We start from the raw sequence: 23,990 nt of genomic DNA, 5'->3' as shown, positions 1-23,990 counted from the left end.
TTATTTATGATAGAGAGAGAGAGAGAGAGAGAGAGGCAGAGACACAGGCAGAGGGAGAAGCAGGCTCCATGCACCGGGAACCCGATGTGGGATTCGATCCCGGGTCTCCAGGATCGCGCCCTGGGCCAAAGGCAGGCGCCAAACCGCTGCGCCACCCAGGGGTCCCTAGAAAGCCATTTTCTTTAAAAACTTCATAATCTATGAGAAGAGAATCTGACCTTGTGGATGCTTTCTCCAAAATTTGGGGTGAGGGTGCATGCAGGAGGACTTAAGAAGAAACAGAACTAAAAATGAATGCCTGAGAATATTTAAAGTGGTTCTATTTCTAAATGATAGAAATAAAAATAGGTACCATCTTCTTCACATTTTTCTACATTTTATACATTTACTGTATTTTATAATCTTCTTGATTATAAATATATTCTACAAAATATTCCCATCGAGCTTCATTTCTCCATTCCTATTCAAGCATCCTAGTTCAGACTCTCAATATGTCCTCTTGCCAGCCTCTAAACTGACCTTTGTGAAGGTTGCTGCCCAATATATTATATATATAGTTGTGAAAATAATATTCCTTAAAAGTTACCTTTACTAAATCACTCTTCTATTCAACAGCCTTTAATGGTGGCTCTCTATTGTCTATAATAAGAATTTCTACTCCCCTAGCTTTTCAGGAACTACTATAAACTAGCCCCAACTCTACCAATATAAAAGAGAAAAACAGTACTATCCCAAGTCAAATATGAATGCTTTATCAGAAAGTTAAATATAAGTTAAAACTATTTAAGACTCCAAATCTGATGCTATTAATAATTTTGTGGGTGCTATTTCTCAATATTCCTAAAATTCAGGTCTTTAATATATACTCAATTTTTGAAAGATTCCATTCTAGAGAACTACACCAACAACCTAGATTGAGTTTACCATGCAAACTACAGTCCAGTTAATCAAAAGGTATCCATACAACAAAAATATACTTATATTTTAACAGAGATATGATAAAATAATTAATGGAATTTCTAATGGTATAAAATCAACACTAGCAGGAAAGTGCTAGACCACAAAGCACAAAGTAAATTAAGCTGAATATATACAATGTTTAGTTTTTGCTCTAGGTAGGTCTTCATTAATTTGAAGCAATTGGTATCTTTGTTTTACAACATATCACCTCAAAGTTCTAAACTCTGTAATATTTAGAAGGTATATACTTAGTGCTTTTTTAAAAATTTTTATTTATTTATGATAGTCACACACACACAGAGAGAGAGAGAGAGGCAGAAGGAGAAGCAGGCTCCATGCACCGGGAGCCCGACGTGGGACTCGATCCCGGGTCTCCAGGACCGCGCCCTGGGCCAAAGGCAGGGGCCAAACAGCTGCACCACCCAGGGATCCCCTTAGTGCTTTTTTAATGCCATTTCTTAATAGTCACTTTTGCCCAAAAGTATGTGTTCTGGGTGGGAAACAAGGATGCAAAAAGCTCCTCTCATACTGTTCTTCTGCTCCCAAGGAACATCTTAATGCTTAGGGGCTTTAGTTCTAGTATCATTACCAGAGAATACGGAATCAAAATCTAGAAGCCACAGGCAGGTGTGGGAGAACTTTCTCAGAAGTGAGAGTTAAATGCAGGTTAGCATTTTGAAAATCCTGAGATTGAATGAATCCTTAAATTTTCTGCGTTAGGTGCCTCCTCGCTTTACCCTAGTACTGGCCCAGGCTGCTAAACATCCCTCAATGCACAAGACAATCCTTCACAACAAAGAACCACTGCCCTAAATGTCAACAGTGCTAGAGTTAAGAAATCCTGGTATAAAAAAGAAAGGGGAAAAAAAGAGGAAAGAAAGAAATTCTGCTAAAAATGAAAGAATGCTGTTAGAATCCCAACTCTACAACTTACTAGCTAAGTGACCTTCAGCAAATTATACAACCTCTATAAGACAGTTTCCTCGTGTTTAAAATGGGTATCATGCTTGTGCCAAAGGATTTAGGGAGATAAACTGACACAGAGCCCTTTAGACACCTAAAAATGTTAGCTTCTATTCTTTAGAAAGAGTATAAAAACTTGTATTAGAGGTAGAGCTGTGGCCCTCTCAAATATAATTTCAAAATATGAATGCAAGGTACTATAATTATTTTCTGAATCTCTTCTCAAAGTCTAAGCAACTTGAAGGCAGAGTCCTTACCTTTGTATCCTCAGCCTCTAGAACAAAATAAGCTTTGGGTAAGTATCTATTAAGTGGCCAAGCAAGCAAGTAAGTTCTAAGTGTCTACCCCACAAGAAGGCATTTGTTGCATTGCATTGTGGGAATGGCCAAAGAATATACAAAAACATAATTCTTATACTGGAGAAATTTAAAAATAATTATAGTACCTTGCATTCATATTTTGAAATTATATTAGTATGAAATGCCTAACAAAACAAAATACACAGATAGATTTAACACAGAATAAGCACTCAAAAAAAAGCTCAGGGATTGATAGGCAAAATTTGCATAAATACTGAGACACAAATGAATACTAATGGCATGCACACAAAAGTTAGAATTAAATAGATTTAATCAGGGAAAGGCCCAGCTTTAATTAGTATAATCCTTCAGAGCACCTGTAGCTAATATCTTCCAAAGGCAATGAAACAGTACATAAAGAACAAATATCAAAATGACAAGTGCTATCATTTGTCATTTTAGCAATACTCAGCTAAATTTCATAATTCATATGATGGTAGCATATTTTAACATATTCAAAGGCCACTTTAAGCAATTTTTAAAACCACATTAGATTTTAATGGAAGCTTATCAAATTCCTAACATCCACAATCCATCTTAATTATCTTAAATGGTCTGAGACAGAGTGAGACCAAAAGGGCTGATGCCCAAATGTCTGACTACTTTGCTGAAAAGGCTGAACTCCAGCATACCCAAAGTGTGTTAGAAGCAACTTTTAAAATGCACAAATGTAACAATTATTTTTAAACCAACAATTTTAGAAAAATAGCAGTTCCTATCTAAAGCTTATATAAATATAAGACACTGGGTTTGCAAATGTCAGCAGAGTTTTAAGATCCCTTTCTAAAGTAATAGTCTCCTGTTTTGCTTGGTATCTTAATTTGCCTTTAGTTTCAAAACTAAGCTTGCCAACACTATTCCTCTCAAACCTCAGGAATTCCATTACTAGTTTTAAGCTAAATTAAAGGAAAATAGACGCATTCAACCCATGGCAGAAGTATGCACAAAGTGTTTGTTGATGCTCATAAATAGACTGAGAAATTTAGACATGTCTGAAGGACAACGGTTGTATAGTCAACTCTGTTTTGCTCCACCACGGAACCAAATAGAGAATTATTGCTACCACTTCAAGTGAGACCAGCTCAGATACCTTTAAACTAACTGGGATACAATAGAACATTCTCTTAAGTCAGAGCCTTTGTGTGTCTTCTCTTCAGGGAGGAATGGTTAGAGTACCCTTTAAAAAAATCCACAAGAAGCCAAGATGTCAATGTCCTCTCCCTGAAAACGCTTAAAATGCCCTCAACACTGCTTACCCACTTGCCTCCAAAAAAAAAAAAAAAAAAAAAACCTTTAACAATAACAAAAAAAGAGCTATAAATGCTTTATAGATAAGCATTTGTCTTGGTCTTATCACTAGAAATTCGTCCTATCCACTACCTATCCTCAGACTCTATAAACCTTCTGACACCTACAGACATTTTTACTCTTCATCTCTCTCCATCACCTCCAACAAGCCTTAATTCATCTCAACTCATCTGACTTCCAGGTATCAGGATCTCCTGAATGGGACTAATAAAAGAGGCAAGTTACTAAGAAGGTAAAGGAAAGAAAATCCTATCCGTCTCACTTCCCTGCTCCCTCCCTTACCCTGTCCCAGCACCTGCCAGGTAGCAACAAAAGGAAGGAATAAACCACCTTATATTCATTCCATTGCTGTTTCTCATTCTTTTACAGCCAGCTCATTCATTGTCCTCTCCAGGCATTCAGTTCCTCAGGCATCACCCTCTCTAACCCCCTACTCTCCAGCCCCAGGTAATAGAAATCACAGCCCAGCTCCCTAAGGTAGGGATGCAGTAGGATGGATGAATTTCCACCAGTGTTATAAAGGGTGTTTTGAACATTGTGATATAAGGGGTTACATCATTTTTTCATGGCTTGACCTAGTAACCTAAACACCATTTTTATATGACTAACTAGAAAAATAGGCTCCTAATTCCAAATTCCTTTTTTTCAACTCATTTCTCCTACAGCCAGCCCCTTGTCAGAACCCTTTTTAAACAATACATTTACAAGACAGAGGCTACCTACATACATAACAGAGAAAAATTAAAATGACTACTAGTAATTAAAACAATACATTTGGATAAAGTAAACAAGCGAATGTCTCGTGCAGTATCTTCGAGCAATCCATCTGCATCCCTCTTACTATAAAAATAAGGAAAATAAATCTAGTTACAAACAACATACAACAAATTGGTGATCATACTTCTCAAGACACTGCTTTATAAAACTAATATTCTAACTTTAGAGATGAATACAAGAACAATTTGTCACTAAATATCAAAAATTTTAATGCATATATATACACACACACACACACACATATATAGTATTGGCAAAGAAATTTCACTGCTAAAATTTAAAGTACTAATATATTTGCACAGGAGTGAAATATACATACAATACTCACTACCACATTATTTATAAAAGAAAAGATAGGAAACAAGCTTCACATAAACCAAAGGGAATTTATAGTATATCTAATACAGTGGATACGACACAGCTAATAAAAATAGTGGATATGGTTGTCAATGTAGAAAACCTGCTACAAAAACAACTGTCTCAAGGAGGGGACCTATTAAAGAGGTAGGAGACTTGCTTTTCACAAGAAATCCTTTTGTACCTTTACATTTTGGACCATGTACTCATATTGCCCGTGTTGTTAAACATGAATAAAGGACACCTGGGTGGCTCAGCTGACTGTGTCTCAGATCAGGTCAGACCGCAGAGTCCTGAGATGGAGACGTGTGACAAGGACGACGGGTTCCAAGGTCAGCACGAAGTCCATCTGAGAGTCTCTTCCTCCCCCTCTGCCCCTCCCCTGCACCCTCATGTGCACGCATGCTTGCTTGCACTCACTCACTCTCAAACAAATAAGTAAATCTTTAAAAAAAAAAATAAGTTAAAAGTTTGCTAAGGAATCTAGACCATTCTCCCCGACCTCTGATGCATCAGTAGCTCTACTTCCTCATCTGCAGGCAACGTCCACTAGGACCGAGAATCTAGGCCCACGGAGCTTGCCCAATAACCAAGGCACCAGAGCAGAGGGTTTCCCATTTCGTCCCTAGTGAGCACATGTACAGCTTCAGCAACTCTGCATCAGTCAAAACAAAGTATAATAGATGAAGAAATAGGTGAAGAATTTATCTTACGCAAAGCAACCTTGATTACAGAAATAAAACTGGATGCCATATAATTTTGTCAGCACTCTTTGAAACTGTGCTTTACCAAAAGAACAAAAAACTATCTGGCTGGAATTCCTAGGGTCTAGATCTCAAATGGCTACATGCACCAAAAGTATCAGTAAAGAATCTAAGTGCCAAAAGCTTTGAATCCAAAAAGGCAGTTAAAAAAAAAAACAGGGGGAAGGGTAAGGACAAAGTCATGGGCAATAAGTTTCAAATGGCAAAATAACAAACTCTTAAGATACAATTTTCTTTTTATCTCTCTTTTTATTTTATTTTATTTATTCATTCATGAGAGATACAGAGAGACAGGCAGAGACACAGGCAGAGGAGAAGCAGGCTCCCTGCAGGGAGCTCGGACATGGGACTGGATCCTGGGAATCCAGGATCAGGCCCTGACCCAAAGGCACAGGCTCAACCGCTGAGCCACCCAGCGGTTTTCTCTCTTAAATGCCAAGTAACATTGAACACAGTATAGTCCCTTGGTAATTAAAAGAAACAGTTCAAACTCTAAAGCTAATTTTTAAATATTGCTACTTAACAGGATTTTTGGTTTTGCTACTAGATGAAAAGAACAATACAACAGCTGCTAATACTAATCTGATGCCCTCTTCCTCCTCTGCTTCAAAAGTTTATTACAATCTGACTGTTCAATTATAAGACCAGAAAACTAGAAAAAATAATCTTGAAGGGAGGTAAAGTAAATAACATGGTAATATTTAGGCAGAGGATCAAATTTATTTTTTATAAAATAAAAAAATCCTTCTATTGGGTCTCTTGTTAACACTGACTTGCATCTACGCACACAGCTATACTGCTATGTACCATTCTAAATTTACAGACTTGATGATCTGTTTAAAACAAAACAAAACAAAAAATCTAACTAACTAGCACAAAGGTTTGTCATAACCAATTAGTCTAACAAGGTCTAGAATACATCTAGTAAATGAAAGATGCTAGCTGGCATATCAAAGAATCCATACATTCCTTTGCCAGATTCAAATATTCTGACTAACGCAAACAACAAACTCATGAAATAAGGATATACTTAAGAAAACAGGAGGTAAAATGTGCCTCAGCACTATTATGTGGAGTTTACATATCTTGACATTTACAAAGAGAAAGGACAAGAATGTTATCAACTGACAGTTTTCATTTTTATTCTATATTTATTACTAAACTGTTCATTATGGTTCTAGAGTGTCTGAGGTGCTTGACATACTCAATTAAAGAGTACTGCTGCAATAAAAAGTGCCACTAAAGAAAAAAAAAAGTGCCGCTAATCAAACTATTGATTATAATCATATCAAAGTCAGGAATTACCTACACAAATGAATATTTAAATCCATATCAATGGTTCCAATTCTGAGTCAAGTACCACCTAAGGTAAAACAGTTCTTTAAGCTATTTTCAACATTTAAAAATAGCCTAATAGTCTCATACACTATCTGAAATACAGCTTTCTATGCTAACTAAAATAATCAAATTTCTTTTCAAAGGGCTGGAATTAAAACTCAATGTGGTAACACCAATTATCTCATAGTGATCAGAAGCCCTGGTCGTAGTGATAAAAATAGAAAACCCAATGATTTACTATGTAATACATGTACTTTATTTTGTGGCAGAACTTTTTTGGATTCTAGCATCTGAAAATTCATGGAAATGAGAGTATTTTAGGGTGGGTTAAAAAAAAAAAGTGTTCTAGAAAAGCAAAATGCAAACTAAAAATACCAGACTCTAAATATTGACAATACATTTATCAGGAAAAGGTTTACGTGTTCTGGGTGAGCACAGAAAGACATCTATGCATTACAAGAAAATATCTTTTTCTTTAAATCCTAATGCCCCAATCGATGCTTCATGAAATAACAAGTAGTGACATGGATAAAGATGACTGGTCAGATCCCAAACTATGAAGGAAATTTAATAGGAGGAAGAGGAAAGTTTATGTCTAAGTTCTTCACTCCATTTTCCCCCATTAAGTCTTTTATTTCACAATTTCCTCAGGAGTTACAAGACTGCAAGATTTTAGCCATATTTCTCACGTATGCACATCCAACATAAAATAAAACAAAGGACTATAAGCCTAGTTTTCACCTGGGAATGCACTCTTCCTTTTTTTTTTTTAAAGATTTTTATTTATTCAACCATGAGAGAGAGAGAGAGAGAGAGAGAGACGCAGAGACACAGGCAGAGGGAGAAGCGGGCTCCATGCAGGGAGCCCGATGTGGGACTTGATCCCTGGTCTCTAGGATCATGCCCTGAGCCGAAAGTAGGCATTAAACCGCTGAGCCACCCAGGCTGCCCCGCCGCCTTTTTTATTTTTTACAGAGTTAGGACAAAAGAAATACTAAAATGCAAAATGCTCCTAGGACCTGAGATGCGAAAGAACAACAAAAACACTACCTCCAAGCCTGAAGACCATTCATTCAAGAGTCCTCACTGAGCTGGCTAAATGAGATGACCTGAAAGGCAGTAGGCAGTAGTAGTATTGCATGTCCTCAATATTTGAATCTATATAGATGCCACATTGAAATCCCAGACGCTATCATTTATTACCTGCCTGACCTCAGAATGTTACTCAATTCTCTGAAGCCTCATCTTTCTCATCTCAAAGATGGAAATAAGAGTAATAATTCAGTAGAAACTCTTTTAATAGGCCTCTACTTTACCATAACTTACAGAAATAAAGCTCTCCAATCCCTCCATAAATCACTCCCTGATGCCCACCACAGGCTGACCGCTTGCACCTGGTAGTCTTCTAAGTAGACCACTTTCTTAATACATCCCCACCCTTCTGCTCTCACCAAATGAGCTGGATGCTTAACAAGAGCCAGCTGTTTCTGACAGATGATGAGTGTGAAAGGGGTTGTTTTCTCTGAAAATTATGTTGAAAAGTTCAGAAAGATTCAAGGCTAATTATTCTTTAAAAAGTTATTATGGAATTAGGCATATGTAAAACAGCCTTAAAAGAATAAGGAAAAAAAGCATAAAACCGTAGAAAGATTTTCTAAAACACACTGAAAATGTCTTAAATTCTCCCTTCTATAGGAAAGGGATGCTGTTATGATATCCAACAGATTAGGGGTATGGGTTATGCTAAAAAGACAATCCAGATTTTTTTTTTGAGATTTATTTATTTATTTTAGAGAAAAAGAACAAGTGGGGAGGAGGAGAGAGAAAGGGAAGAACCCAGGCAGACTCCACACGGAGCGCAAAGCACAACATGGGGCTCAATGTCAGGACCCCGAGATCACGACCTGAACCAAAACCAATAGTCAGACGTTTAACAAACTATGCCAATCAGGCACCCCCAGACAATCCAGATTTCTTTTTTTTTTTTAAGATTTTATTTATTTATTCATGAGAGAGACAGAGAGAGAGGCAGAGACACAAGCAGAGAGAGAAGCAGGCTCCTTGCAAGAGAGCCCGACCCAGGACTCGATCCCAGGACCCCAGGATCACACCCTGGGCCGAAGGCATGCGCCAAACAGCTGAACCACCCAGGCATCCCCACAATCCAGATTTCTAATCAAAGGACCCATCCACAAAGAAAAATACTGACGCTGTAGAGGGAAAGAAATGGTGAAGGAATGTAGTGTATATTCAAATTACTACTACAAATAATGTCTCATTTTTTGGTGATTCCCTGCTAGCCAACTTTCTCAATTACCTACTCCCATCATATATAAGATCTTCATATCTAGATACCCCAAAAATTTATGGGAAAATTGTGAAGACTAAATAAAGTACTTGCACAGTGCCTGGCACTTAGTAACATTCAACTAAAAATCTGTTTTACATTAAGGGTTTTTTACTACCTTGATGGTCTACTGCTCTAAGAATATAATGCTGCTGTCTTCTAAAACATACAGAGGGATCCCTGGGTGGCGCAGCGGTTTGGAGCCTGCCTTTGGCCCAGGGCGCGATCCTGGAGACCTGGGATCGAATCCCACGTCGGGCTCCCGGTGCATGGAGCCTGCTTCTCCCTCTGCCTGTGTCTCTACCTCTCTCTGTCTCTCTCTGTGTGTGACTATCATAAAAAAAAAAAAAAAAAAATTTTAAAGTTTTAAAACATACAGAAAAATAAAAGGAATACAATTTCCTTATATTGTTTTTTTTTTTGTATCCCCATACATTATCAGCCATATAACCTCTGTGATGGCAATGAAAGCCCCAAGAGACTGTACAGAGTCTCCAGGATTAGGCTTAACCATAAGGAGAACATCACAGGAAAGTCAGCACAACCCTGCACTTAAAGCTGACAAGAACACGGGAAAAATGAATGATGTGCTGGTACAGCACCAATGGGGGGAGCAGCCACTCTCTGATGAGGGGACAGACGGGAAAGATCCAGAATCCAGACTGACCACAGTAACTAAGAGATGATGGTGGAGACCAGAGAGAAGTAATGCAGAAACTGGCAATCATTTGGCAGGTAACAAACCTGCCAACTAAGGAGGTTACAGTTAAGGTAAAGAGAAGGATCTGGTGATTCAACCTCTTGCTCAAAACTGTTGAACACTAACAGATAATAAAACGCTTTTCTAAATTACTTAAATGCAAAAATCATATTTTTAAAAGCTCATGTCATTCTGACATTACAATCAATTTTCCTCTTCAAGGAAAAAAATGTTACATAAAGAAATGCACTCTAAAATTAGAACAATGAAGTACCTTTTCACCTTATTACGTTGGGGGGGCGGGCAGGGAAGTAACACTAATACCCAATCTAAGAAGGATACAGTGAAACAGTACGAGCAATACTATCCTCTTGAGAAGCAATTTGACCAAATGTTTCAAGACTAATAAACCTTCATATCCTTTGGCTCAATATCACACATCTAGGAATCTGCCCTAAGGAAATAACTAAAAGTATGAAGAAATCTATACGCTCAAAGGTGTTTTCTGCAAAATTTCTTATAAGAGTGAAAATTAAGTATGATGGCAACAGAAAATATTTAATACAACACTAAGTTTAAAAAAAGCAAACAAAATTGAGCATATACTAAAAATATGATATAAAACATCATATGAAAAAGGCTGTAAAAAACTCCAAAGTGATGACTATTAGAGTGGTGGCTTCAAAATATGCGTTTTCCATTGTCTAACATTTCTGAAATCTTATTTTACTTTTGAATTAAAACAAATTAGGAGCGCCTGGGTGTCTCAGTTGATTAAGTGTCTGCCTTAGGCTCAGGTCTGATCTCAGGGGCCTGAGATGGAGCACTGCGTCAGGCTCCCTGCTTGGCGGGGGTCTACTTCTCCTGTCCCCTCTGTGCTTGCTCTCTCTCTCTCAAGTAAATTAGATAAAATCTTTTTTTTTATAGATAAAATCTTTAAAACAAATTTTTTTAAACAAATTATATTTTTAAAGTATGTATCTCAAAAGATTACATACTGTATTATTTCATTCACACAATATTCTCATAATGGCAAAACTAGTTGGGTAGGGTTGTGAATATAGAGATAACACTAGGGAGTTCTGTGGTGATGCAACGGTTCTTGATTATGGTAGTCATACAAAACTATGCAGAACTATACACATACACAGAGAAATGCAGGTTTTAAAAAATAGATCTGTCTATGGTGTGTAGTCTAGTTAACAGTAACATACCAATATCAACTTCCTGGTTTTCATTTTGTGTGACAACTATATAACACTTGGGGAAACTGAGCAAAGAATATATAGGACACTTGTTATTTTTGCAACTACCTATGAGTCTGTCCCTCAAAATAAAAATTTTTTAAAAATACACGTGCTTGCATATATATTATGTTTTTTTTGAGGTCATGGGAGATAAAGCAATGTAAAATGAGCCATGAAATATAGAACTTCCAAGACACTACTACATACTGTTCACAAAACCACATATGGGGCAAATAGCAGTCTTTAGATTGAACCATAACTTATTTAGGTCAGCCTTTAATAAAAGGCTTTAATAAAAGACTTCAATTTAAATGAAAATATCAGTCAATTTTCAGAATATGCTTAACTGAATATTTCTCAATCTCAAACCCTATACTTACATATTCCATTAAGCAACAGCCCTCAGAATTCTCTCTTGCCAGAAGTTTCAATACATAATAAAGATTTTCTTACATATATTCAACTTAAATATATAAATGGCAAATACAGACAAAGGATATAATAGTTCATGACCTCTAGTTTGTGCTACACGACGGCAACCACATCCATCCTAATTCTCCATTTTAACCTCAATGCCTAGCATGGTTCTTGATACCTATCAGGCTCCCAAGAACTATTTACTGACTCAGTGATTCAGTGAGTGAATTCATGTTCTAGCCAAGATTCAATACCCAAGTCCCTCTAGCTTTAACCAAGAATGGGAGATAGAAGGTTAGAGGTAAGAGATAAAAGGCATGAATCTGGAGAGGGCCCAGCTTCCATCAATTCACCAGGTCAAAAGATTCCATTAACCAACACTACTACATCCCGGTTTATCAATACAAAAAATGACCTTAGGAAAACCTCGAATCATTTCCTCTGATCACCTAAGTCTTAAAGACTTGTGTAATAATGAGAAAAAGAATTGAACTAGTATCAGAAAATCCACCTCATTAATCTTCATCATCTAATGTTCTCAAGGAAACCAAATTGTCTTTGCTATATGTGAATACATCCAATTTTTGATCTGAAAAATCTTAACTAGGGTTATGCAAGCATCAAAAACTCCTCCACACAAGCCCTAAGCTCTCGGTGATTATAAATACATAATTATACATTTTATATAGTATATGTATAGCATATGTAAACATAAAATACATAAATAACACAATTACAGTAGAACTACTACCTTATAAGACAGTTGTCAGACAGCAACTCACGTCTATGTTATTCATTCAAAAGCCCAAGATACTGACAGTGTAACAATGAACAAGACACAGACCATGCTTAAAAGGCAAATACAGCTAGTAAAAAGAACCTTAAGAAAACCAGAGTTTGAATTCCAATGCTTATTAGGTTCTTATTAGCTATGTCTCTGAGTCTTTGTTTCCAGAACTACAAAATAAAATCATAATATATAAAAATGCTTGACAAACTAGAAAACCCTATACAAATGTAAGGTATATTACTGTACTTAGTTTTTCATCAAGAAAAAAAGAGGGCAGCCCAGGTGGCTCAGTGGTTTAGCACCGCCTTCAGCCCAGGGCCTGATCCTGGAGACCAGAGATCGAGTCCCACATTGGGCTCCCTGCAGGGAGCCTGCTTCTCCCTCTGCCTGTCTCTCTCTCTCTCTCTCTCTCTCTCTCTCTCTCTCTCTGTCTCTCATGAATAAATAAAAATCTTTAAAAAAAAAAAAAAGAAATCTTGTCGTTTGCAACAACATGGATGCAACTAGAAGATATGCTAAACGAAGTAAGTCCATCAGAGAAAGACAATTACCATATGATCTCCCTCATATGTAGAATTTAAGAAACAAAACAGAGGATCATAGGGGAAAAGAGGAAAAAATAAAACAAGATGATATCAAAGATGGAGACAAACCATAAGAGACTCAGTCACAGGAAAATAACTGAGGGGAGAGGGGTGAAGGGATGGGGTAACTGGTAATGGACATTAAGGAGAGAACATTGATGTAATGTGCACCGGGTATTACACAAGACTGATGAATCACTAACCTTACCTCTGAAACCAATAATATATTATATGTTAATTAATTGAATTTAAATTTTTTAAATGAAGGGAAAAAACACTGAAAAGTTAACATAGCAAAACAAACAGCAGAATCATATCTGCAAAGACTTCAGATATTAGGATTATCAGAGACAAAGTACAAAATAAATATATTTAATACGTTTTTAAGAAATAAAAGATAGCTTAAGAACATGACAAGAAAAAGTTAAGACCACCAAAAAATAATAAGGATAAAGCAGACTTAAAAAGGAACTACATAAAACTCCTAACAATGAAAACAGTAAATAATTTTTTTTAAAATTCAATCAACATGCTACAACATGGATGAACCCTGTGTCTGGCAAATGGAATAAGCCAGACACAGAAGGACAAATATTATATGATCCACTTATATGAGGTACCTAGGATAGTCAAATTCATTAAAAAAGAAAGCAAAATAGTTCTTGCCAGGGGCTAGGTGGAAGGGGCAATGGGAAATTATTGTTTAATGGGCACAGATCTCAGTTTGCAATGATAAAAAAGTTCTGGGGATGGACAGTGGTGACAATGAATGTACTTAACATCCCTGAACTGAACACTTTAAAAGAGTTTCAAGTGGTAAATTCTACTTATGTATATTTTACTATAAAAATGAATGTAACAGGGATCCCTGGGTGGTTCAGCGGTATGGCACCTGCCTTTGGCCCAGGGCACAATCCTGGAGTCCCAGGATCAGGTCCCACATTGGGCTCCTGGCTTGGAGCCTGCTTCTCCTCTGTGTCTCTGCCTGCCCCCCCCCCTCTCTCTCTCTCTGTCTCTCATGAATAAATAAAATCATTTAAAAAATGAATATAACAGTTAAAACAAAGTGAAAAAAAATTTTTAGTTCAATAACCTAGTTGAACATAGCTGAAGCAAGAATTAGCTAACTGGAAGAAAAGATCTATCTAACTATCCAGAACACAACACAGAAAGATAAAGAAATGGCAACAATGAAAGGCAGGTTAAGAGGCATGGTGGGTAGAGTAAGAAGACCTACCTCAAATACAAGTTCCAGATAAAATACATGGAAGATAAAATTTGAGGAGAAAATGGCCAAAAGTTCCCCAAAACTGTTAAAAGACACCAATTGTCAGATTCCATGGCCTAGTGAATTCCAAGCATGATAAATAAAAAGAAATCAATTTCTAGACATATCAAAATCAAAGTATGGAAATCAGATTCTAAATATTCTAAATATAGTCATCATAAAAGAATGACAATTAGATGGATCACAGATTTTTCAGCAGCAATAAAAGGCAGAAGAGAATGAGGTAAAATCTACAATGAAGCAAAGAAAAAAATAACAAAGAATGTATACTCAGAAAGGCCCATCTTGGGAATGGGATTTAGATAAAAATATTTTCAAACAGATGAAAAGTTTTCCAACAACAGACCCTCACTGAAAAAACTTGTATAGGATATATTTCAGGCAGAGAAAAAATGATCTTAGATCCCAAACAAGAGGTCCAAGATGCAAATGAAAATGTTGAGCAAAGACACTTGTAAATGTAGAAGCAAATTAAAGCAACAATGTTTAAAACATAATAATATCTAATTTGTTGGGAGTCAGGAAAAACTAAAATAAAGGAAAACTACATAAAACTACATTAACTTCCAAACTGGAAGAGAGAGGGAAATGAAATTTTCTTTAATTCATGAAAATTAAAAGGAAAAGGGAATGATTGACACAAAATTTAGATGGTGGTTTCTTAGGAAGCGTATCCAGTGTCCAAGAACACAAGTGGTAAGGAGTATAAAGGGACTTCAAAGATACTGGCAATGTTCAATTTTTCAAGCCAGTTAGTGGTAGTTCATTTTATAATTATTTAAATTGTACATTCAGGATACTGTACACTTTTGTAATAAAAGTAAAATTTAAAAATCTATGCAGAAGAAAAAAAATCAAGACTAGTGATCACTCTCTAAAAAACCTAGAACACTTCACAAACTTTGGTCTTAAAAATCGGAACAATGGGGGCACCTCGGTGGAGTGCTCAGTTAAACCTCTGACTCTTGGTTTTGGCTCAGGCTGCAATCTCAGGGTGGTGAGATCAAGCCTTGAGGGGTTCAAGAGAGTGTGCCGTCTGCTTAGTTTCTCTCTCCCTCTCCTTCTGCTCCTCCCCCCAATTTGTGCACACTCGCTCTGCTCTCTCTCAAGTAAGTAAATAAATCTTTTTTAAAAATTGAACACTGGGCACCTGGGTGGCTCAGTCAGTGAAGTGTCTGCCTTCAGCTCAGGTCATGATCCCAGGGCAGTGGGCTCAGCGCCATCAGGCTACCTGCTGAGCAGGGAGCCTGCTTCTCCCTCTGTCGCTCCCCCTGCTTGTGCTCTCTGATGTGCTCTCTCACACACTCTCTCAAATAAATAAATAAATTCTTTAAAAAAATGGAAACAGTAAAAATACTATTTCATTAAGAAATATGTATCAAGGGCCTAATTTTGCCTATAACTGAGCTGAGCAGTGGTATGAAGGTTTCTAACCTCCCTTCTCCATGTCTTACCAGCCCTTGAGGGTAGCACTTCTTACACAGTAGTCACTAGCCTCAACTGGGGCTATTCACATTTAAATTAATTAAAATCAAATAAAATTTAAAATTTAGTTCCCCTGTATCCCTAGACACATTTTATTTAAGTGCTTGGTAGCCATATAAGGGCAACTATATTGAATAGCACAGATACAGAACATTTCCATAATTAAGAAAGTTCAATTAGACACTGCTGCTGTATTTTTATATTTAAATATATTTTATATCAATATAGAAATATATTAATAATTCAATAATCTTAAATATAAATGAACATCTTAAAATTGATTAAATCTCTTTTTAAAGTCGTTTTGTTTCTATGAAACTACAGCTCCATGGTAGTATTCAAAACAGTCTGTTTGTTAAAAGCATGTAAAAGTGTTAATAATTGTCCACCATCCTGTGTTCCACCAAAAACCATCAGAACACAGCTTTTTTTTTTTTTAAATGAGCCAAAATTAAACAGTTAAGCACAGTGCCACTAGCCATGTCATAGGGATATGAAAATCCATAGGATGAGCATACTGCCCCTTCTTCAGGGCATCAATTTTGGTTGACAGTACTTTATAATACTGTTTACATCTACATAAAATAGCAAAACATGAAATCTGTGTGAATTTTTAAAAATAAAACCCTATAGGAGTCGTGAAATTTTCTAGTTGTAGCAGGACACTTTGGACTACCTCTCCAGACTCCTGAGCATACCATTCATTTCTGCCCATAGGAGTAATTTGAAGGAAAAATGTAAGCATTGTTAAAATAAATGAATTCTGTATGAGTCTTTTATTTACCAGAAATAATGGTATACAACAAAACTATAAAACAACAACATCCTTACTATCTAATGCAGCAAACATTCAGGTTCCTTTAAAATTAAAAGACAGAGGGCCTAAACTATTTCAGCTTAATCTGAAATTTTGCTTTAGGCATTCTAACACATATTCAGTATTTCTATAACACTCCCAATTTTGAAAATTACCTAACCAAAAACACTAAAAGGAAACAAATGTTAAGCCTTAATTTAACAGTCATTTAGGCTAGGTATGCGCCTTAAATTTTCCGCACCCACCCCTCCAAAGCTAAGTGCACGGAGGGGAGTCAAAATGCTTCTCATCTAGACAACTGAATGCAATTTCAATAGCGCTTATGCTAATAATTGGTTTGTGTCCCCAGGAGGACTTCTGTGGCTCCACTTACATAACCCATTATGCAAAGTGCTGAACTATTCTTTCTCTAGAAAGCATTTTTGAATACTGATATTTGTACAAGGTTTACTTGCTATATTAAATTAAAGAAAAAAAAAAAGCTTTTCTTGCTCTAGCTTCCCTGCAGAAGAGGTGAAAAGGAAAGCCAATTTCTACTACTCCACTATGTCAAAGGCTAGTTATTTATCTTGTTGGCTAATCAACAGAGTAATGACTTATACAGCAGCACCCCCAGGCAGCCCCCACAGTTCACCAGTTTACTCCTGGGACTCTGGTTGAGAAATACAGACTTAAATAATTTGAAGCAACTTTGTCTGAACTGAAAATAATCTGAACTGCTCCTTAAAAGTCTTAAAGTAAAACCCGACAAGATTAAATTCAGTGGTCGTGAGAATCACAATACAGCCTCTACAGGGCAACAGAAGGGTTAGAATGTACCCCAAACCAGACTATATATGATATATTGAATGAGTAATCTCCCCCAATTCCCTGGTTCTGTTTAAGTCAAGATTTTCAGATCTCACAGAACGGTAATCTTAAAAACAAAACTGGGGGACCAGCAGAGTTGCCAACTTTTATTTTGCCAAGAACATTTAAAAAGAAAATAACCAATTTCATAAAAGAATATCCTTCCGTCAAAAATGGTAAAAGATAATTTTAGGAAAAAATATTATCTTTTAAATTCAATAGATTTAGCTTTATGAAAAGCTAACCCATTGTCATTTCAGACAAGTGAAAACTCTTGTCATGGGCTGACACCTCTCCATAGTCCAGCACTGGGGAACCACAGGTCTAAGCAGCTAACTCCCACTTGGAAAAAGAAAACAACGGGAGGACATGCCCAAACCAAATATTAACCTATTCAATAATGAGGAAATAGAGGCTTGGAGAGGTTTAGGGACTCTCCCAACATTGAAGACCAAGAATTTTGACACAGGTCTCTCTAATTCCAGAGTCAGAATTACTAACCATTATGCTAGGTTTCCTCTAATATTCTTTCAGTGGTATAAAGATCCATCCTAATTCAGTCACCTTCGTGACCAATGACAACCGAGGAATTTCCAAGACAGCTGGCTAGAGGTGTACTTCCCTGGCCATCACTCAGACCGAAGCTAAATGGAACTCCTGACCTTTGCCTCATTAATACCAGGCTCACTGCAACTAAGCCAACCAGCCCAGACAAAGCACACACAAAACCCCCTGCCTCCACCGAGACTGACGCAGGACTCTTAGGACATTCCCAAGTGCCTGTAATACAGTAAAAAACATATTCCTCAAAAACAAAAGGAATGCATTAACTCTCAAGAAGGAAATAAACACTTGCCTGGTAACTCAGTCTAAAAATAATAAACTTGCCCTCAAAAAGTTACAGCTCTAAGCCTCATTCTGCAAACTAAAAAATCTTTTACACATTATTACACAGGTTCCCCACGCTTAAATATCAAATGAAAACTACATGAAATTCCTTAAGTCCATAGTACTTAGTTTCCAAATAAAAATACATAGTTTTTATATATGTATCATTACACAACAGATGAAAGTATCTTATCATTCCCGCCCTCTAGGATAATCAGAATATTAAAGACAAAACTATCTGTGTTAATCAGAAATACTTATAAAAGAGAGTTGGAAGAAAAATATGCAATTGATTACGGTTTTCCATGAAAGGCACTATTAGCAGCCAGTAGGAATAGGAGGGAAAAAAATCATATTTGAATATTCAAAGGCTTTTGTTATTGAAACCAAAATTGAAAGTCATAAATTTAAATAAATAGAATACCTACCAGGGATCTGCTTCCAAATCCTCACAAATCACTTGCCAACAAACGCTCAAAAGAAACAACCAAACAGCTCTTAAGTAACTAGAGCCCAATACCCTGGAACAAGTAAGTCTGAAATATGAAATAGTTCATCCTCCATGAAACCGTAGCATAATATTCTTGCTAGCAATGGCAAGAAAGTTTTATTTCCCCATTAGATATTTTCAATGATCAGAGTCTCTGTAGTCCATCTGAATCTGCAATGAGAGGGAGCAGAATACAGTACAGACTATCTTCTCCTTCTGTTTTAAGCAGATGCCATCAAAAATAAAGGTTCATTTTTTCCCCTTTCCTTGTAAACTCCCTCTCGGCTCTTTCATCTCCTTACCCCGATTCAACTAGTACATCTATTTGTGTTATTCTCTACACCCATGTTTAATACATGCCTCGCACTGACCTCTCTCATGAACTACAAACCCACATTTCCAAAAGCCTCTGGGCATTTCCAGGGTTTTGCAACTATATTTAAAAAAAAAAAACTCAATGTATTCAAAACTGATCTCATTATGCACCTCTTGCCTATATTTCTAGTAATAGTACCACCATCACCATCATCCACACTTAAAATATAATTTTCATCTTCCAGTTTCTCTAAACCTTCCCCAACAACCCCTCCTCCACCCACCCCATCTCAATGCCACTGCCCTTGCCCAGTATGTATACTATCTTGAAAGCTGGCTTTCTACAACAAATCATTTTGCACACTACACTATGAGACCTAGTAGCTTCTCAGTACCTCCTAAATGTTGAACTCCTAAATACAGCATTTAATATATTCCTTGGGCAGCCCCGGTGGCTCAGCGGTTAAGCGCCGCCTTCAGCCCAAGCCTGCTGGGGACCTGGGATCGAGTCCCACATCAGGCTCCCTGCATGGAGCCTGCTTCTCCCTCTGCCTGTGTCTCTGCCTCTCTCTCTCTCATGAATAAATAAATAAAATCTTTTTTTTAAATAAATAGAATCTTAAAATATATATATATATATTCCTCAATCCAGTCCCAAAATAGTATTTCAAACCTCAACTCTTATTTCCAAAAATGAACCCTATATTCTAAGCAATCTGTCCAGGGATCCCTGGGTGGCGCAGCGGTTTGGCGCCTGCCTTTGGCCCAGGGCGCGATCCTGGAGACCCGGGATCGAATCCCACATCGGGCTCCCGGTGCATGGAGCCTGCTTCTCCCTCTGCCTGTGTCTCTGCCTCTCTCTCTCACTGTGTGACTATCATAAATAAATAAAAATTAAAAAAAAAAAAAACTGTGCTTTCCTGAAATGCCAGACGTGACAATCTTAAAAAAAAAAAAAAAAAAAAAAAAACAACTAAGCAATCTGTCCATTAACTCTTCTGTGTATACAGTGAACTTTCCCACCTCCAGGCCTGCACTTGCATCACTCCCTTTATTTGAAAAGTCTTCATCCACCTACTCCCGACCCCTAAATTCTTGTGTCAGAAAAGTCTCACCCTCTCCAATGTTAAACTCAGGCTACCAATTTATTGAGAAGTAGCATAATGGAGTGGAAATGCACAGGCTTTGGCACCAGGCAGACCTGGATTCAAACTGAGGCTCAGCTACCTAACATACTTGAGCATTGCCCTCATTATTTATTAAGATGCTTTTATGTCGTTGTGAAGCTTAGAAAATGTACGTAGTGTGACCAGCATGAAGCGTGATGCCAAGTGCTCAACAGCTTCAGAGTGCTCTTTTATCTCCACCACTTTCTACTTTTTAGCTGCTTACTCCAGTTAAAAATGAACCCATTTTCCTTTCATAGAACTCCAAACTTTAGGTCATCCCACTCACACAGTATTTACATACTTTTATGTAAATATCTTACATCTCAGGACTTCTAGATTTCAAATTCCTAAAGACCAAATGCTTCATCTTTGTATCCTATAATGCCTAAGAGTACTTTTCATAAAACACACAACACCCACCTCTAATTAGAAAAAAAATTTTAATATGCCCAAGCAATACAATTCACCTCTTCATGATTTCTGACACACCTTAGAAAATTATTGCCAAAACATGAATTTTAATGGTTACGGCTGTATATTCATTCCTACGCGGTTGCCTAACAGAGCTTGATGCCTAACATAGCAAAAATTCAGTACTCATTGACTTCAATAATACAATAAAATTTACAATGCAAATATTCAACATCTATCGAGTGGACCTTAACCTAATGAAATTTACAGAGCCTAAGGGCACCTGAAATTCCCCAACTGCCTTTTTCTGCTCTTACAATTCTTTAAATATTTCTCCATCAAAACACCTATCATACTATCCTACTTGCACTATGGATCCATGATCATATCTAACTTGACTCCTTTTGCAGGTTTTCTCAATTCCAATATTCTAACCGTAAGCTCTAAACAATCAAGCATTGCAAATGGCTAAGAATCCACAATGTCTAAATCTTATTTAACTTTTTCCCCCACCAGGGACTTTAAAAATCAACCACCCTTTGACCACAATCAATAAAGGAATAAAAGAAACAAGAATTTCTAAAAAGTCAGCCACCCTTTGCCTGCTGAAAAATCAACAACACTGAAATAACTTTTCTTTTGCACAGGAAGAGAGCTCACTGAACTCACCACTTCAGTCTATTTTTCCCTAATGCAGGATATTACCTCCCCTTTCAGCAGTGGGAGGAGAGAGAATGAGATAAGTACCTAAAAAAACTACAGTATACATCTTAATATAAGCACAAGGTGAGAAGCGCAGGAAAAGGGTCACTGGCTTCACAATAAACGGTTTGTGTGCACTTTACATTGCAAAAAATAAAAAAAAAAAAATGCAATGGTCATCTGCAGCCAGTCACAACCCTCAGTGAATGCATTTGCATTCTCTTGCCACCATCACTGAAAAATCACTATTAAATGCAGAAAAGCCTCGTTGCATACAAACCTCCCCCCTGCCCCCCCCAACACAGTCTAGTACCTAAGAACTAAGTCCACTAAAAAACACTACCTACCTACGCATCGTTTTCTCCTCTAGGAAATTCTCAATAATTTATCCGAGGTAAAGCTCAAAATGCAGGTTAACACACACACCACACACACACACACACACACACACACACACACACACCACCTCTGTCCACCTGTGTCAACCTCTGCATTGCAGCACAACTGGAACCTCTAAGGAGCCACTGAGAAATAAAAAAAAAAGAAAGAAAGAAAAACTGTCTTTGAAAGTTAAGGAAAATGACAGGTCCAAAAATACGAAGGTACAGGGCAGCCCGGGTGGCTCAGCGGGTGAGCACCTGCCTGGGGCCCAGGGCGTGACCCCGGGGACCAGGGATCCAGCCCCACGTCGGGCTCCCTGCGTGGAGCCTGCTGCTCCCACTATCTGGGTCTCTGCCTCTGTGTGTGTGTGTGTGTCTCATGAATAAATAAATAAAATCTTAAGAAAAAATAAAAAGACAAATATGAAGATATACAAACTTCAGGGAAGGGGGGGCACCGTGATTCTCCAACCTCCGGCCGTCAATTCGTGCAATAACCGCAGGCTGAAGCCGTCATCCCACTGTGACTCCGGGGTGGCCACAACAATCAGGAGCGCCTATTAGAGAACAGCTTCCCTTTCCCCCCCCCCTTTTTTTTCCTTTTTTCTTTCTTTTCTTTCTCTTTTTTTTTTTTTTTTTTTTTTTAAGTCTGGGAGAAAATAAGGGAAGTCAAGTACTGATTCCCCTCCGGCAAGCTGTCTTCCTCAACGCCTTGCAGCGGCCGCCCGAGCAGGCTCTCCGGGGAGCGGGGAGCGGGGCAGGCGCGCTGCGGGCCCCGCACACCCGGTGCCCACGGGGCGCCGTCCCGAGTCGCTCCCCCGGCGGGTGTGGACGAGCAGTGCCGCGGAGGACCCCCGGCTGCCGCCCCCGAGGGCGCCAACGTCGGGACCTGCAGCCCGAGGCCGAGCCCGGGGCCGGCGGCGGAAAGCGCGCCCGGGAGGCGGCGCCGAGACCCGGGGCGCCGAGGCCCGGCCCGGCCCCGCTCTCAGGTCCCGGGACCCCGCGCCCCGGCCCCGCCCCGCCCGCCCCCCGCACTCGCCCGGGGCGCCGGCGGCCGACGAGCCCCTTCCCCGGAGCCCGACAGCCCAGCCCCGCCGCGCCCCGCCGCCGTCCCGGGGCGCCCCCCCGGCCACTCACCGCCGGCCCGGGCGCTGGCAGGAGGCGGGAGCGGGTGGGCGGCCGCGGACCCCGGGCTCCAGCCCCTGCTCGGAGCCGACCGAGGCTCGGCAGCTGTGCCTGCAAGGCCTCTCTCCGGCCCGAGCCTGGCAGAAGCGCTTCCGGGGAAGCGGGGGAGGGACGAGTCTTGGCACCGGAACTGCTCCGGCGCTGAGCTGCCAGCGCCTCCCGGGCGGGGCGGGGGCGGGGCCTGCGGGGGTGGGGCCTGCGGGCGGGGCGGGGCGGGGCCTGCGGGCGGGGGCGGGGCCGAGCCGCTAAGCCCGCCCCCAGGCTGGTCGCTAACCCTTTCCAACGCCGAGGCCCCTCGGAAGCCCCGGGAGGCGCCTGCGTCCCTTACTGCGCTTCGCACTTGGTCCGCTGCAGCCGCCTATTTTCCCGCGCCACGAGGCCGAGGATGGGAGCATTTGGGTGCAGGGGTCCGGCGTGCACGCTTACACAGCCGGCCTTCAGACTCCTTTCCTTTTTTTTTTTTTTAAGATTGTATTTATTTATTCATGAGAGACACGCAGAGGGAGAGAGGCAGAGACACAGGCAGAGGGAGAAGCAGGCTCCATGCAGGGAGCCCGACGTGGGACTCGATCCTGGGACCCCGGGGTCACGCCCTGAGCCAAAGGCAGGCGCTAAACCGCTGGGCCACAAGGTGTCCCTCTCCAGTCCTTTCCAAATGATGATAGTTAACTCCCTGCTGGATGCTTACTACGTGTCACGCGCTGCAGGTGCCTAACCCAGTGCATCGTGCCCGAACCCTGGGAGGTGCTGGTTATCATCTGTACCTTGCATTATCTGTACCTTCCTCCTCCGATCAAAGATACCAAACCCAATACCACAAACAGTGGCTCTTGATTTTACCTTGTGTTGTGCGTATTGAATCTTTACATCTACTCCCTTTTTTTTTTAAGATTTTATTGATTTATTCATGAGAGACACAGACAGAGAGGCAGAGACACAGGCAGAGGGAGAAGCAGGCTCCATGCAGGGATCCCGATGTGGGACTCGATCCCAGGTCTCCAGGATCACGCCCTGAGCCAAAGGCAGACGCTCAACCACTGAGCCACCCAGGCGTCCCTTTACATGTGCTCCTAACAAGAGTCTGAAGCGCTTTGCTTAAG

At 39.4% G+C, this 23,990-nt stretch overlaps 1 protein-coding gene across 8 annotated transcripts in view; it reads right to left on the bottom strand.

Moving 5' to 3' along the window:
• The window catches only part of FRS2 (fibroblast growth factor receptor substrate 2), a 111,679-nt gene extending 88,689 nt beyond the window's left edge, over positions 1 to 22,990 (bottom strand). For 7 of the 8 annotated variants that reach the window (XM_055328418.1, XM_055328425.1, XM_055328419.1 and 4 more), the window contains exon 1: positions 22,843 to 22,990. The gene's annotated coding sequence lies outside the window, so the exon portion shown is untranslated. Of the gene's footprint in view, positions 1 to 22,144; positions 22,301 to 22,842 lie in introns of those variants that run through there. The other variant, XM_055328424.1, reaches the window with a different exon arrangement.
• Positions 22,991 to 23,990: the final 1,000 nt, after the last annotated feature.

Source organism: Nyctereutes procyonoides, unplaced genomic scaffold (genome assembly GCF_905146905.1).
Source record: "Nyctereutes procyonoides isolate TBG_1078 unplaced genomic scaffold, NYPRO_anot_genome, whole genome shotgun sequence".
NCBI classification, from domain to species: domain Eukaryota; kingdom Metazoa; phylum Chordata; class Mammalia; order Carnivora; family Canidae; genus Nyctereutes; species Nyctereutes procyonoides.
Note: the sequence above shows the minus strand (reverse complement) of the source record. Positions and strands in the feature narration are given on the sequence as shown.